The sequence below is a fragment of the Loxodonta africana genome, chromosome 2 (genome assembly GCF_030014295.1).
Source record: "Loxodonta africana isolate mLoxAfr1 chromosome 2, mLoxAfr1.hap2, whole genome shotgun sequence".
NCBI lineage: Eukaryota > Metazoa > Chordata > Mammalia > Proboscidea > Elephantidae > Loxodonta > Loxodonta africana.
The window spans coordinates 32,909,518-32,927,854 of record NC_087343.1 but is presented as its reverse complement, the minus strand read 5'-3'; positions in this window follow the sequence as shown (position 1 = coordinate 32,927,854).

Below are 18,337 nucleotides of genomic sequence, written 5' to 3'. Positions count from 1 at the left end.
GACACTTCAGATAATTGACACATACCAGTGATTGATCCGTGGTGCATTGAATGTTAGCCTGCTTGCTGTTTGTTCTAATCTTTTACCTTTTGTCCTTACTGTGCCTATTGGGATTTAACCACTTTTCCTGCTCTTGACAGACTCTTGAAACCTGAAGCTACTTCCCAACAGACTAAACTTCTGCTGCTCGAGCTCCTTGTTCTAAGTAAGAATGTATGGGTCTTACTTAATAGCTCGTTCCTTGTTTTAACCCATGTGAAAGCAGCTTGGCTGTATCAGTTCACGCGAAGCGTCTCGTCTCCTGATGTCAACCATAAAATGGAAAGTAGTTGGGTATCCACTTTGCTCAAATGGATTTGGCCAATAATAACCTCTTTATTATTTTTGCCGTTTGCCTTTTTGGACTCTGCCTCTTGCAAGTACTTATACAACTTATAAAAAAAGCTAAGGGTCTCAGGCCTGTGTATTCTGTAAAGTTACAGACCCATCCCTCCTGAACCTATACAAGCCAGACTTCAGTTTTTGCCAACACCCCTGTCCAGCCTGAGGCAGTTACAGAAGAATGATCTTTGTCCCTGCTCCTATAAACATCCAAATCCTGAAAAGAAAACAAGGAGATGAAATAGGCAGTCTGTCCGCCATCTTGAATAAGCAAAGGGCTGTACCTGCCATCTTCTTTGATATAGGAACTAATTTCCTTCTTTTAAGCTATCTCTTTATTTAGGTATGCTTCCTGTTTCTGGCCAAAATGAGGAAAACAAGAGACTGGGGTCGAACGACCAGCTGAAACTGGCAAGAACTAGATCTGGCCTGTCTGATATGCACAGAACCATTGACCCTGTCCTCTGGGTGGCCCTCGAACTCTTCTCCCACTAGACGGATCCGAACTAAAGAAGCCCAAGATTGGGGGAAGACTTTCAGAAGTGATGGGTCTGAGCCTAAGATCCAGTTTGAGAGACTACTCTTTTTAGACTAAGCAAGCACAGAAAGGCCAGACTGCCTTTTCAGGCCAGACCAGTCAGCAAGCTGGCCCCACTTCAAGGCATTCTTAGAAACCACAGACCCAATTTACTTCACCCATATAAATCCACTGAGCTATTGTTCTGGAAGCCATCTTGGTGAGGCGAGTCCAGGCACGTTCCTTTGCTTGGCCAACCAAATAAAGCTTCTTTTGCTTTCAAAATTTTTTCTTTTTAAATAAAGAATGTAAAAAAAAAAAAAAAAAGCCAATATCAAATTTACAGTTCTTGTGAAATAAAATATATCCACATATATCAGCCGGCATTGGCTTCTGAATGATCAGAAGGACTTCTCTAAAACTAATAAATGATAACAATTCATGAAAGAAGTGACAATGTAGCTGAAATGAAGGCATTCACTTTTTTTTTCTTTAAACTTTTTAGGCAAATTTGTGTTTTATAAATGGCATATAAATCTTTAGGGAAACTTCAAATTAGTCTAAAATTATTAGCAAAAACAACGTTCTGGGTATCTGGGAGTTGACTTTTGGCTTCCTCTCACTTCTCAACTGGGAACCAGTAAGTGGCTCAAGAATGTTGAAATTATTCTGCCTATTGGAGTGGCTGAGGAAATAAATGTGAAGGCTCTGAAATTAGATTTCCTAAGTGTGAAGGTTTATTTTACCACTTGTTGGCCCTATTACTTTGGGAAAGTTATGTAGCCTTTTTTGGAACTTCACTGTTCTCATCTCCAAGATGTGAATGATGATAATAATTTCTTTCTAACCTTAATTTTTAATTTTGTTTGAATTTTTAGATTTAAATAAAATAATAACATGTAAAAATACTTGGAAATAAAACACTCTTCTTCACATCTGTGGCAAAACATTATCGTGATTTTATTCCTACCTCCATGGCTGCTCATATTCTTCATTCTACTGTTCCAGATTCTTCTCTTTATCCGGTTCCTTAATGCTGAGGTTTCTCATTTAGTCTTCAGGTAGTTACTCTTCTTCCGAAGAGACTTCAAACTTCCCCAGAATATTAAATAATGATGACATTGATTACAGTGAGTACTTACACATGGTTTATGTTAAGTGACTAATATCTCATTTAATTTCCACAACAATCTCCTAAGAGAATTGCAAAAATGGTATTATTACAAGTACTCTTTTATAGGTTAAAAAAAAAAAAAAAACTTGAAGAAGTAAAATCATTTGGTGAGGGAAACAGTTTGTAAATTGTCAAGCAAAGATTTAAACCCAATGTATTTGATACTCCTGCTTGTCTATAAACCTTTTGTTGTCAGATTCCGTCTAGGAGGTTCCAATTTATAGCAACTTTATATACAACAGAACAAATCTCTGCCTGGTTTCGCTTCATCCTCACAATCATTGATATGCTTGAGCCCATCCTTGGAGCCACCGTGTCAATCAATCTCATTTAGGGTCTTCTTCTTTTTCCTGACCCTCTACCAACTATGATGCCCGTCTTCGGAAACTGCTGCCTCCAGATGATATGTCCAACTTGCATGAGGCAAAGTCTCTCAATCCTGGCTTCTATGGATAATTTTGGTTGTACTTCTTCCAAGACAGATTTGTTCATTCTTCTAGTACTTCATGGTATATTCAATATTCTTTGCCAACACCCTAATTCAAAAGCATCAATTCTTCTTTGGTCTTCCTTATTCATTGTCCAGCTTTCACATGCATATGATGTGATCAAAAACACCGTAGATTGGGTCAGGCACACCTTAGTCTTCAAGGTGACATCTTTGCTTTAAAGAGTTCTTTCGCAACAGATTTGCCCAATGCAATACATTGTTTGAGTTCTTGGCCATTTCTTCCATGGGTATTGAGTATGGATCAAGGTAAAATGAAATTCTTGACAACTTCAATATTTTCTCTTTTTATTATGATGCTGCTTATTGGTCCAGTTGTGAGGATTTTGTTTTGTTTATGTTGAGGCGTAACCCATACTGAAGGCTGTAGCCTTTGATCTGTATCAATAAGTGCTTCGAGTCCTCTTCACTTTCAGCAATTAAGATTGTGTCATCAGCATATTGCAGGTTGTTAATAAATCTTCTAATCTAGATATTGAGTTCTTTTTCACATCATCTGGGTTCTCAGTTTATTTACTCAGCATACAAATTGAATAAGTATGTGAAAGTATACAAGCATACAACCCTGATGCACTCATTTCCTTATAGTAAACTACACAGTATCTGCTTATTAATTCCAAACAATTGCCTCTTGGCCTATGTGCAGGTTCCTCATGAGCACAATTAAGTGTTCTGGAATTTCCATTCTTTGTAATATCATACATCATTTGTTATGACCTACACAGTCAAAAGCCTTTGCATAGTCAAAACACAGATAAACATCTTCTGGTATTCTCTACTTTTGGTCAAGATCCACCTGGCATCCGCAAAAATTTTGCTAGTCCTAAGTCTTCTTCTGAATCTGGCTTGAATTTCTAGAAGTTTCCTACTGACGTACTGTGCAATCACTTTTCAATTATCTGCAGCAAAATTTTGCTTGCATGTAATGTTAAAGATATTGTTGAATTATTTCCAAATTCTGCTGTGCTACCTTTCTTTAAAATGGGCACAAATATGTATCTCTTCTAGTCAGTTTTCTAGGTAGCTGTTGTCCAAATTTCTGGGCATAGTTGACTGAGCAACTCAAGAGCTGCATCTTTATTGAAACACCTCAATTGGTATCCGTCAATTCCTGGAGCCTTGTTTTTTTGCGCTCCCTTCAGTGTGGCTTGGCTTCTTCCTTCAATACCGTCTGTTCTTGATCATCCACTACCTCCTGAAATGATCGAACTTTAGGAAATCTTTTTGGTAAAGTGACTGCATTCCTTCATCTTCTTTTCATGCTTCCTGTGTCATTCAATATTTTGCCCATAGGATCCTTCAAAATTTCTACTCAAGGCTTCAATTTTTTCTTCAGTTCTTTCAGATTGAGAAATTCTGAGCACGTTCTCCTCTTTTGGTTTTCAACCTCAGGTTTTTGCACATTTGTTTATAATAAGTCTATATACCATTTGTCTTCTCTAGTGTACTTTTGTTTTTCCTATTTGATATATCCAGCAGCAAATTGCACAGCTCCAATACAATTTACATGTTCAAATATGACCTTATGATGTTACCCTATCAAGTCTTCACCTCTGGAAATTTCCTGTCAGTAAGTGGCAATGTCATTCAGTTATGAAATTATGTTATGAAATTCAGTTATGAAAGAAACCTAGAAATCTATTTCCACCTCTCATAAATCACCAAGATTTCTTGACTTTAACTTCAAATTCGTTCATTTTTCTCTATCACCTCTATTGTTACCTTCCTGGCGGCCATCATTTCTTACTTGTAAGGGTAAAATGACCCCAGTATGTTTTCTGAATTTCATCTTGTGGCTTTTCAATCCAGCATTCACAATGCAAAATAAATAGCTTAAACAATTATCCCATTAAAATTATTTCCAATTTCTTTATTCTTTTTAATAAAATTCAACACTCAACATATAGATTCTTTCTTAAGATTTCTTTGTACTGTTTTAATCTCATTCTATAACATTCTCTTTTTTTGAATACATCTGTTGAAGGAGAAGATGGAAAAGCTGAATATCCTTAGTCAGAATAAGACCAGGGACCAACTGCAGAGCAAATCATCAACTGCTCATATGCAAGCTCAAGTTGAAGAAAAATTTTAAAAAAATCCTTGAGAGTCAAAGTATGAACTTAACTTGTATCCCACTTAAATTTAGAGACCATCTCAAGAATAGATTTGACGTATTGAACGCTAATGACTGAAGACAAGTGTTGTGAGATGACATTAGGGACGTCATACATGAAGAAAGCAAGAAGCCATCAAAAAACAGGAAAGAAAGAAAAGACCAAAGTGGATGTCAGGAGAGAGTCTGAAACTTGATCTTGAAAGTGGAGGAGTTAAACTGAATGGAAGGAATGATGAAGTAAAAGAGCTGTATAGAAGATTTCAAAGGGCAGTTTGAGAAGAGAAAGTATTGTAATGAAATGTGCAAAGAGCTGGAGTTAGAAAACTAAAGGGGAAGAATATTCTTGGCATTTCTCAATCGAAAGAACTGAAGAAAAAAATCAAGTCTTGAGTTGCAATATTGAAGGATTCTATGGGCAAAATATTGAAATATGCAGAAACATCGAAAGATGGAAGGAATATACAGAGACACTCTACCAAAAAGATTTAAACAACTTTCAAACATTTCAGGAGCTACCATATGATCAAAAACTGGTGGTATTGAAGGAAGAAATTCAAGTTGCACTCAAGGCATTGGCAAAAACCAAGGCTCCAGGAATTGATGAAATATAAATTGAGATGTTTCAACAAATGGATGCAATGCTAAAAGCCCTCACTCCTCTATGCCAAGAAATTTGGAAGGCAGCTACCTGTCCAACCAAGTAGAACAGATCCATATCTTTGCCCATTCCAAAGAAGGCAAATCCAACAGAATGTGGAAATTATCGAACAATATTTTAATATAACATGCAAATAAAATTATGTTGAAGATCATTCAAAAGCAGTTGCACAGTAGATTGCAAGTCAGAAGACAACTTGCAACAAAGGATATCATTGCTGATGTCAGATGGATCTTGGCTGAAAGCAGAGAAAACCAGAAAGACTTTTACCTGTGTTTTATTGACTGCAGACATTCAACTGTGTGGATGGTATCAAATTATGGGTAGCACTGTAAGGAATTGGAATTACAGAACACTTAATTGTTCTCATGAAGAACCTGTACATAGGACAAGAGACAATTGTTCCAACACAAAAAGGGAATAACGAAATATTTAAAATCAGGAAAGGTGTGTATCAGGGTTGTGTCTACTCACAGTATTTATTCAATCTGTATGCTGAGCAAATAATCTGAGAAGCTGGGCTATATGAAGAAGATGAGGGCATCAGAATTGTAGGAAGAGTCATGAACAACTGGCAATATGCAGATTGTACAACCTTGTTTGCTAAAAGTGAAGGGTACATGAAGCACTTACTGATCAAGATCAAAGACTACAGACTTCAGTATGGATCACAGCTCAACATAAAGGAAACAAAAGTCCTTACAGCTGGATTTCATTTTACTTTGATCCTTAATTAAAGCCCATGGAAGCAGCAGTCAAGAAATTAAACTGCTTATTGCATTGAGCAAATCTGCTGCAAAAGATCTCTGTAAAGTATTAAAAACCAAAGATGTCACTTTGAGGACTAAGCTGCACTTGACCCAAGCCATGGTGTTTTCCATTGCCTCATATGCATAAGAATGCTGGACAATGAACAAGGAAGACTGAAGAATTGATGCCTTTGAAATATGGTGTTGGCTAAGAATATCACATAGACAATGGACTACCAGAAGAATCAGCAAATCTGTTTTGGAAGAAGTACAATCAGAATAATTCTTATAAGCAAGTATGGCAAGACTTCATCTCATATTCTTTGGACATGTTATGAGAAGTACCAGTCCCTGGAGAAGGACATCATGGTTGGTAAAGCAGAGGATCAGCAATAAAGAAGACGACCCTCAAAGTGATGGATTGACGCAGCGGCTGCAACAATGGACTCAAACATAGCAACAGTTGTGAGGATGACACTGGACATGGCACTGTTTCATTCTGTTGTACATAGGGTCAGTATGTGCTGGAACCCATTTGAGGGCACCTAACAACAACCACAACATCTATGGGGACCTTTTATTTTCAGGACACTTATAAATACCTTCCTGCCTTACCCTTTCACGAACCATGGGATACATATGCCTGTGTTACATTTTCCACCCCTGGTGGTTTATTGGCATGTGTATGAGCCACTTTAGTGTGTTTTGGTGTTGTGAAAGGTACTGGTGCAACTTCCTAAAAATCAAGGAAGTTGGTCTGCACCACGTTTGTGTTGAGAGACATTTTATGATGGGATGCTTCCCTGAGGGAACCTCTTTTTTTCCTTTGTAACAGCGAGATAAAGCTTACAAGTATGTTTACTATTTCTTTTGTGTAATTGGGAAGGTACAGTTAACCAGCATTTGAAAATATTTAAATAAATGAGTTATTTTGGGGGTGAAAACAGTTTGTGATGTACTTCCTGGGCCCTGAGACAGATATGGCCCACGTGCGTGATGAGCTTCATGGAACATGGTACTGATATGGCCTACTCTAAATCAAATGGTAACAATTATGTGCAATAAGTGCAATGTTTATTTAGTATGTGTATCTTTGGGAAAATTGAATAAAATATTTCATGACTCAAGTGTATCCAGGAAGCATGATGCACCATGGGACAGATATGTCTTATCTGTGTGATGTTTTTGTGGAACATGGAACTGGTTTGTCCTGCTGTTAGCTGACAGACATTCCATTTTTTCAAATTAAAAAAAAAAACTACCAACAGTGATTCAGCATCGATTCCATTAGTGAAAAAACATGGCATCACAAAATAATTAAATATATATATATATATACCTATGAAAGGGTTATGTAGCTCTAGAACTTATTTATTGTTTTAGAAAAGTCTTCTTTGCTTCACTCCAAAAATGCATCACCCTAAGTGGTGCTGTATGTCGCCAGGGTATACTTCCATAGCACTTTATTAATTTTTGGCACCCATCTCAATTAATGTTAAGTGATGTTGTTGTTGTGTGTCATTGAGTCAATTCTAACTCATAGCAACCCTATAGGACAAAGCAGAACTGCCCCATAGGGTTTCCTAGGCTGCAGGCTTCAAAGGAACAGATTGCCGGGTCTTTTCTCCTGCAGAGTGGCTGGTGGGTTTGAACTACCCACCTTTTGACCTTTCAGTTAGCATCCCAGTGCTTAAGCATTGCACTGTCAGTGCTCCTTTGTTAAACTATAAACCGTGATTATTTATTATCTTCCTCCTTATCTTTATCTTGTGAGAGCAGAGACTGGTCTTTGTATGGCTGCTTTCTCACAGCTGAGAAAAGAGCTTAGATTGTGGAGCTCTTCAGTGTTCAAGACATGGACATTTCAGTTAGATTCAACAAAATTTGGCAAGTTTGATCCAGCTTGTTTTGTGAGTCATATACTTTTTGAATGAACGTGTAGGGAAAGTAGGAAGTATTATGACTCTGTCTAAGGTGAACTGGACCAAAAGCTAAGAGAGCAGTAGCTTGACAAAAAGAAGCCACTGATCTTCCACTTGTACCAGTCCTTTGGATCTAAACTGTATTTTTTCTCCTAATCAATTATATTTTGTTGCTGTTATTGATTGCAATGTCCTTTATCCTCCTCTTCTTCTTCCATCTCTTCTCTATTCTCCTTCTCCCCCATGCCTTCATCTGTTTCACTTATTTTCTTTAAAAAGAAAATTATTACATGTCTTTTCAATATATTTAGGAGAAATTTGAAATTCAGTGGTGAATAATTTAGGGAAAATAAATATCCACAGCCACTTACCTTTGTAGTGTAACAGAGAACTTACCTGTGAAGATTTCTAAAATATTACTGTTTTGTTCATCACTTTTGTTATACTTAGTATTTTATAAATTGTTGCTATGAAATAATTAGTATTTAACTCACATAAAATAATATAATAAGAAAATGATTTTTTGTTAGCATTTTCTGCCGCTGGTACACTGTAAGATACTCTCCCATTCTACCCATTATACGGAAAATGTATTCCTCCAAGGTCTTAATGTGGAATGCATCATTAAATTGATACTGTCATCACCGACGACTTTGGAAAATTGTAGAACCTTATAGAACCACGTATTATAAATTTTAATATTGAATTAAGCTGTATTTTTGCAGAGATAAAAAAGAAAGAAAGAAAAAAAAAACTGTAGTTCCCTTCACACCTGCCACTGTAGTTTTCAGTAGGGAATCATTCTGCTATGACTCTTGATCATGGGTTTTGAAGTTTTTTCTATGCCATATTTTCAGTTGAAAGAGTATTATCAGAGGATTGGGGAAATAAGTTTACTGAGGAGGCAGTACATTTAATGAGGAGGATATGTTTGCAAACCTGTCTTTTTTGTTTGTTTTCTTCCATTACTTTAGTGAAAATTTCAGTAAATGGAACTTTTTGGCAAAGGGTAAGTAAAAACCTGTTCTTTGGAAATTCAACTTGATGTATTGATATATAATTGGAAAGATAGTTTAAGTGATTTGGTATTTGCATATTTTTATGCAAGATACTATCACCCCATCTTTGGCACTCAAGATGACAGTTAAGAATAGTGGAAGGAAATAAGTGCTTGGAATGCAGATAAATGCAGCATAAATGGATCCTTTTAAAGGTTAAACATTTTAGTGGTTACTTAACCTACACACGACTCCATTTCTCCTACACAAAAATAGGAATGATATTAATCATTCATAAAACTTTTTAAATATGTCACCCCATTAATCTATCCCCTTGTGTGACCGTGAGAAAGAAAAGCTTTAGATAAAATACAAAAGCTATAAGGCTGATAGACCATTTTAGATAGAGAAACTGATATACCCAAAATTGAACTATTGCTGTCTTAAGCAGTCACAGGAGTTGTAATCTTTCATGACAAACTAGGACTAAATAGCCTGGACGTTTGCCTTACTAAGTAACTCAAATATATAAATTAGTATATAGTGACTCACCAAAGGAATCAATATTTTATGAAATCACTGGACTGTAATATGGGTTTTGAATGGTATTAGTGTTAAATGCACTAAATTTAAAGGATAATTTAGAAATGGTCTCCTAATAACCTCATTGGGATATTACTACTCTTAAATGGCTTTTACTCTGTCCTTGGAATTCATATGATGTAAGTGACAGAGGCTTGTTCAGCGTTAACAGAGGATTAGACGAAGGAAATTAATTAAAACTTCCTTGCAACATTTTCCCCTTGAGCTATTCAATATACTGAAGTGGCATGACAAGATGCCATCCTTTCTCTAAGACTACTCATTAAATAACTCAATTGGGTTTAAACACATCTTTTTTTTTTTTTTTAATTAGACCATAGCTTTTCTCCTTGTCTTTCTAACCTGACCTCTTCAAGCGATGGCCACCTCTGTGATTTATAATTACCTTTTAGCTCCCAATAATACGACAGCCACAGAATGTGTCCATGTGTTTTAGAGTCTATCGATTTACTTTCCTGAGATCTGTCTTCAATTCAGATGACAAATTTAAATAGCTTGGAGACATTTACTTAACTGATCCCCTAGACAAATAGCTAGGATAATTCCTAGAACCAAACCCATAACCACCTTTTATGTTCTGTAGTTTTAGGTGCAATAGAGTCCTATGAATCCTTTTAAACATTGCTGGTACTATACTTTCATATCTGCAATAACTACTGCCTTCCAAATTTCTATTTTATCAATGAAAACATTTTTACCTCTCAATCCTCAAAAATTGTGATTTATGCTAACGTTTTTAAAGCAAAATGATTATAGATATTGCATATTATAAAACTGTTTATAATGTTACTTAAAATTAACATAATATTCACAAAGAAGTACTTTCCTTTTATGAAAAGAGAGGATTTTAATACGGCAAGGCATGTGAAAAGGGAAATAGCATAAATTACTTTAAAAATTATATCAAATGATGTTTTCTGATAAAGTTCAAATTTTCATACTAATTTCAATCAAATAAAAAGCTCAAGCTTTAAAATGTTATGATGTCTGGCCTTTGCAACACCAGGAATAAAGACAGAAAGCTTTACCTCTAGCACTAGAGTTACACTGTGCAGTCTGTCTCTTTTCTTTCATCAACATATTTGACTTTTTTTTTTTATCAGTACTGAGAAAGAAGAAATAGATGATCAGTGGCTTGATCTCAGATCAAAATCAGAAAATCAAAAGTAGTTCACACAAACAAGTTTAACAATACTGAAAACACTGATACCTTAGTTGAAACAAACAAAAGCATTGCTTATCCAAATTGTTAACATACTTGCTAGTCGCATTGTGGTAATAACTCTATAAGCAACTCAGTGTTATCATTCTTCATTAAATTGGACTATAAATCTGCTGCGGCAGACCTCTTTATAGTGTTAAAAAGCAACGATGTCACTTCTAGAACTGAGGTACACATGACCCAAGCAACAATATTTATAATTGCCACATACCATGTGAAATCTGGACAATGAATAAGGAAGACCAAAGAAGAATTGATGTATTTGAATTATGGTGTTGGTGAAGAATGTATGAAAGACTGCCAGAAAAAGGAACAAATCTGTCTTGGAAGCAAGGATGGTAAAACTTTGTCTCAAAGGACCAGCCCCCGAGAAAGACATCGTGCTTGATAAAGTAAAGGTTCCATGAAAGGCAGGAAGATACTCAAGATCTTCCTCATATACATTCTAATTAGCTTGTTGTGCAGAGTAATAAAAATGGTATTTTACCTCCAAAAAATGTGAATTCCAAAATTCCAAGATTACTGCATAATCCCAGGTTCTTCATGGAGTTGTGGATACATGAGGAAAGAGTTTAATTACAATTTGAATCTTTGGCTCAGGGCCTTAAAGAAAATGAAAGCTCGCATATTCTAAGACATGAGCGCACTAGTGTTGTTTTAATTAAATTGTACCAAAATTCTGTACCTGTTCCCCCTTTTTAATAGGATGAATCAGAAAATAATTCCAAAAATTCAGGTGATAATTTGACAACTTTGAGAAGGCTTTACATACAGAGGTTATTTAGATAGTGCATGCCTCAATTTAGGTAGATTTTCAAGTCCGATCATGCTCCAAGAAATTACTGTGATTTTAACTTATCAGTGCGCTTCAGTGGGATTTCTCAATATGTAATCCTTACAACACTTTCGCTGGAATCAGCAGGAGTGCTTATTTCAAATGTGAATTCCTAGAAAAATGAATCAGAATCTATGTGGTAGAACATTAATTTGGATTTTAACAACTTGCCCAAGTGCCTTATGCATATTAAAGTTTTAGAATGAATGTGGAGTCTTAATTCTCAACAATGAATATTATCAAATATATATCACTTAGTTCACACAACTGCTGGTGAAAAATAGAACCAGGTGATCAAGCTGATGAAATTATTTAATGTAACAGTTACGGCTTGCTTCTCAAACTTTGAGTACAAATGAGGAAAATTAGAAGAATCAGGGTGTGCAAGGGTCATGGACCTTCTCCAGCCTCAGTGATTTCCAAGCTTGACTGCAGTTAAGAGTCAGGTGGGGTGCTTAGTAAACTGTAGATGCCTTGGTGTCAACATGACCAACTGAATAAGAATCTCTTGGAGGTGAGGCCTGATAATCTATATATTTCACTATTGCCTCAAATATTTATGATCAAGGAACATTGGAATGTACTTCCTAGAGTAAGGCAGGCATTAAAAAATAACAACAAATTTGGCCTTAATTATTTAGATTTTTTGAACGACTTATGGCATTATACTCTGTTAATCACTTACTTTTTTTTTTTATTTCTTCACTGTTATCTTTTCACACTCTATATATCTTTATTTTTTGTTAATAAAGGAATTGGTTAACATTGACTTGGTGTTGTTTCTGCATTTGCCCTTGTTTGTATTTAATGAATAATCAGTAATGGACTGTATGTTTCTACAACCTAATCCATGAACTGATTGAGTCAAATCTAATTTGTATATGAGTTTTCAAAATTTTTTCTGCATGTATAAATACATCAATAGCAGTTACATGGGATAAATATGTTCCCCACAAATTCAATTTCTTGAAACAGATATATTCTTTATTCATGAGGTAGATTGAGAAATTATTACTCTTATTAACACACTTGCAAGCATGATTGATTCTAAGCTTACAATGTAGAAAACAATGTAACGAATAAAAATGAAGACAAACCAAAAAACTAAAATTAGTCATATCTCAGTGGAGTAGACCATTATTCAACTATTTAAAAATCATTGTGGATTTCAGTTTTATACAGAGTTCATTTAAATTCACTTAAAACCGAAACCAACCAACCAAACCTTAAAAGATTCTCCTTTAAGGAATAAACTCTCCAATATGTTTCCTGTACCGAGAAGCAGAAAACAAAAAAGGCAGCATCATGTTCTGGATTTGCAAGAGATTCAGAATAGGAAGATTTTGAAGATACGTGCTACACCAGCCATGTCAAAAAGACCTAAAATGTCACTGTATACACAATAAAGAAAACACTTAAAATTACTTGAAACTTTAAATAGCAATGTCTGCACCCCATTTTTTTCAATTAATACAGAAAACGAATAGCATTTGATTTATCAGAAAATTATAACCTCTACAAGTTAAATTTTCAAGACAGTTCCAGGAATAGATTCCCCAGGAGTTCATGTTAAGGAGTCTTCAGAGTAAAACGTGAAATATCTAATTGTGGTTATAAGTGCAACAGGTCAAATTCAATGTGAAGATATGGAAAGGGAGAAAGCAACATTGACAGCAGCTATGTCAGGGACAAAAATGTTCACTTATAAGCGCTCACAAACTTTTACCCAGTCTTTCATTTCAAAGATAGAGTCTCGGTGCCTGATCAACTTCAGCCTCTTGAGATGCAAAAATGGAAAACTACATTAAAATGAAATTCAGAAAAAAATAGGATAACTGTATTAGTTTTCTAGTGTTGCTATAATATCATAAGTGAATGGCTTCAACAAAGAGAAATTTATTCTATCACAGTGTAGGAGGCTGTAAGTCGAAGTTCAGAGTACCAGCTCTAGGGGCAGACTGTCTCTCTTGGTTCCGGGGGAAGAAAAATCACGTCAGATGACAAAATGATGGACAATCACATAATACTGGGAATCATGGCCTAATGAAGTTGGTAAACATTTTGGGGGACACAATTCAATCCATAACACTCCATCCTTTGGTCCCCAAAAATTCATGTCCTTGCCACATGTAAAACATATTCACCCAATCATATCATAGCAAAAGTCTTAATTCAACTCCAAGTCCAAAATCCAAAAATTCCTCTTCATCTGTGAAAGCTAGAATATGTTACCTGCTTCCAAAGCACAAGTACGAAAAACCTCATTATATTTTTATTGCTCTTACGTTTTATAGCAAAACCTATAGATTATTTTTAAACTATCTTAAAAAAAACTTAATCCATAAAAATGAATTTAGCATTTTATATGACACATTTTAGGAGAATATTAGTGATTACCTTGTAATTCTAAATTTTTCCTCATTTTTTCTATTTCCTCCCCTCTTTTACCATCCTTTATAATTTTGTCATCTTTTATCTGACAAGCAAAAAAGGTGGCATTTTTAAATATCAAGTAATATGTGTTATGGCTTTGGGAAACATCTCATCATCAGTTTGTTACAAAAGATTTATAATTCAGATTTTCATTAAAAATGAGAAAGAGTCAACACCATATGTTTTGCTAAATCCTATGCAGCTGCTGCTACAGCAGCTTAAGAGCGTGTAAACCGGAAGGCACTCAGTACTTTGTGTGACCTCCTGGGCTGCAACTCATTTCAGATGTTGTAATTTTTTTTGTGAATATTAAGATTAAAATCTAAGAAATGGTGGTAAAAAGGAAAAACTTACAAATGCTTACATTTATTTTACAGAAAGTAGAGGCTTTTTTGAATTGGGAGCTTAATGAGCGTCTACAACTAAAATTAAAATACCTAAGGCCTCTTAAAAATGAAGTAGAAAAGCAGATTCAAAGAGGACTGGTGTGTACTAATGCATCTCCGCTAGTAATCTTAGCTTTATTGCAATGTACTGCTTGCCTAAAAATCAATCTACTTGGCATTTTTATTACAATTCTGCAAATGGAAAGAAAGCAAATGAACCATTTACTGCCTTTATTTTCTGGGTATAATCGTGTTTCTGTTTTCCATTCAATAATAGTCAACTTTTTTTTTCCCCATTCAACATAAAACATTATTGAGCATTAATGGTCAGTTATACCGAGATCTTGATGTTGTACCCCTTACTCATTCATATTGCAATATATACAATGCCAGATCCATTATTTATAAAAATGAGAGGTTAGGAAATTACACCCATAATGCAAAAGTTGGTATATTTAAATAAATTTTGTGGACCAACTGCATATAAGGAATAATACCTTTGTACATTAATATCTTTAAATTATTTGAATTTAAACTAACAACTTAGAAGGAGGAAACTCTTTTATAAAAGCACCATAAAATAAAACTTAATAATCTGGTTTTTAAACATGCATTTTCACATAGAAAATATATGCTCTTCTGCCATTTAAAAGAAACATGATTATTACTTTTCCTACATTAATATAAATTTGCATTAGGTATGTGTATCATGATAGAAACAGAATGAGTTCTAAAACTGATGGGATGAAATGTTTCTTTGCCGTTGATGTAGACAAGTGGCTATTTTCCTTTCACTACAGGATAGCATAAAAACAGAAAACTACAGAAAAATATTTCTTATAAGACACAAAACCCTCCAAAAATGTTTACAAACAGAATCTTAGCAATAATAAAAACAATTATATACATGCAATAAGTAGACTTTATCCAAGGAATGTATTTTCAGCCTAATGTATGAAAACCGTACATGTCATACACTATTTTAATAAACTAAATAATACAAAACAAATGATTATCTCAATAAGCACTGAGAGAGCATTTCCTAAAATTTGATACCCTATTATAAGAAACCAGCCCTGGTGGCATAGTGGTTAAGACCTTAGCTGTTAAACAACAGGTCAGCAGTTCAAATCCACCAGCTGCTCCTTGAAAACCCTATAGGGTAGTTCTGCTCTGTCCTATAGAGTCCCTATGAGTCGGAACTGACTCAATGGCACTTAAGAACAACAATATCACAATAAAAGCACTGAAAGAAATTAGGAATAGATGGTAACATCCTCAAGTTCATAAGTGGTACCAAAAAAAAAAAAAAAAACGCTCATGTTCTTGTTGTTAAGTGCGTTCCAGTTGGTTCCTATTTATAGCCACTCTATGTATGTACAACAGGACATCATACATGAAGTAAGCAAAAGGCCACTAAAAAGACAGAAAAGATGGAAAAGACCAAAATGGATGTTAGAAGAGACTCTGAAACTTGCTCTTGGAAGTCAAGTCACTAAAGCAAAATGAAGAAATGATGAAGCAAAAAAGCTGAACAGAAGGTTTCAACACCCATGCCAGCTAGCCACCCGTGACAGGGATCCAAGAATAAGTGCTGCTTCCTAGTCCTTACAGGCAACAGAATTGAGTGCCCATAGTCCAGCAGCAAAAGCCACCCACCTAGGCACTCTAGGGAACAGGGATATGCTTCCCTCACAGATGTTCAGGGGCAGTTGTCAGTCCCCTGACTTGGTCGGCACATGACCCCCTTACAGCAGCCAGATACCTGTGCCAACACCAATCACCACTGCTAATCTAGGACTGTAGGTAAGAACTTTCACCACACGCATGGCGACTGACTGTCTGGACACCTGAGCTGAATCCATACAAGAAAAGTGAACTGAGTCCTGGGCTCACTACCTAGTAACAGCTCTATCCACCTGGTGACAGGACGTTAGGGCTCATTCGAGCAGCCCATTTGAGCATATCAAAACAAAACAAAACTAGAAGCTCGGACACAGCAAGCAAACAGAAAATGAGTAAATACAATAACTTATTGATGGCTCAGAGACAACAGTCAATATCAAATCACATAAAGAGGCAGACCATGATGGCTATAGCAAGCTCCCAAAACAAAGAATAAACAAATCTTCTGGGTAAAGAGAACTTCCTGGAATTACCAGAGGTAGAATACAAAAGATTAATATACAGAACTCTTCAAGAAATCAGGAAGAAGATCAAGCACAACACAGGAATAAGCCAAGCAACACACAGACAAAGCAATAGAGGAACTTAAGAAGATTAGAGAAGAGCACAATGACAAACTTAATAAGATGCTAGAACCCATAGAGACAGGAAGCAGCAATCCATAAAAATAACAATAAAATTTCAGAATTAGACAACTCAGTAGAAAGTCATAGGAGCAGAGTTGAGGCAAGCAAAGTCAGAATCGGTGAGATTAAAGAGAAAGCACTTAACACCAACCAACATATCTGAGGAAAAATCAAATAAAAGAATTAAAAAAAAAATGAAGAAACTGTAAGAATGATGTGAGACTCTATCAAGAGGAGTAACCTACGAGTGATTGGAGTACCAAAACAAGGGGGGATAACAGAAATTATAGAGAGAATTGTTGAAGATTTGTTGTCAGAAAACTTGCCTGATATTGTGAAAGATGAGAAGATATCTATCCAAGTAGTTCATTTAAGGTAGGGATCACAAGGTAGATCCCAAAAGAAAGTCACCAAGGCATATTATAATCAAACTTGCCAAAACCAAAGATAAAGAGACTTTTAAGAGTGTCTAGGAATAAAAGAAGTTACCTGCAAAAGACAGCCAATAAGACTAAGCTCACGCTACTCAGCAGAAACCATGCAGGCAAGAAGACAATGGGGTGACATATACAAAGACTTGAGGGGAAAAAAAGTTAAATTACCAGCCAAGAATTATATATCCAGCAAAATTCTCTCTCAAATATGATGGCAAAATTAGGACATTTCCAGATAAACAGAAGTTTAAGAAATTTACAAAAACTAAATCAAAATTACAAGAAATACTAAAGGGAGTCCTCCAGTTAGAAAATCAATAACATCAGATAACAATCCAAGACTAGAACACAGGACAGAGCAACCACGTATCATTCCAGTTAGGGAAATCACAAAAATAAATCAAAACAGAGAAACAGAAATATCATTATGTAAAAGATGAAAATATTACAACAAAAAAAGGGTCTAAAAAATGTAGTTCTAGGTCTTTCATATGGAGAGGAAGTCAAGGTGATATAAAGAAATAAAAGATTGGTGTAAACAGAAAAACAGGGGTAAATATTAAGGTAACCACAAATGAAGCTAATAATCCTACACATTAAAATAACATAAAGACTCAGCAAATATAAAATCAACAACAATGAAAAAGGGGAAAAGAAAATACATAAAGAAAAAAGACTCAGCACAGAAAATTAAGTCAAACAAAGAAACTATCAACAACACACACACACAAAAGACATCAAAATGACAGCACCAAACTCATATCTATCAATAATTATGCTGAATGTAAATGAACTAAATGCACCAATAAAGAGACAGAGAGTGGCAGAATGGATAAAAAAAAAAAAAAAAAAAAAACATGATCTGTCTATATGATGCCTACAAGAGGCACATTTTAAACGTAAAGACACAAACAAACTAAAACTCAAAGGATGGAAAAAAATATATCAACTGAACAAAAATCAAAAAAGAACAAGAGTGCCAATATTAATCCCTGACAAAATAGAGTTTAAAGTAAAATCCACCACAAAAGATAAGGAAGGACACCATATAATGAATAGAGTTAATGCACCAGGAGGACATAACCATAC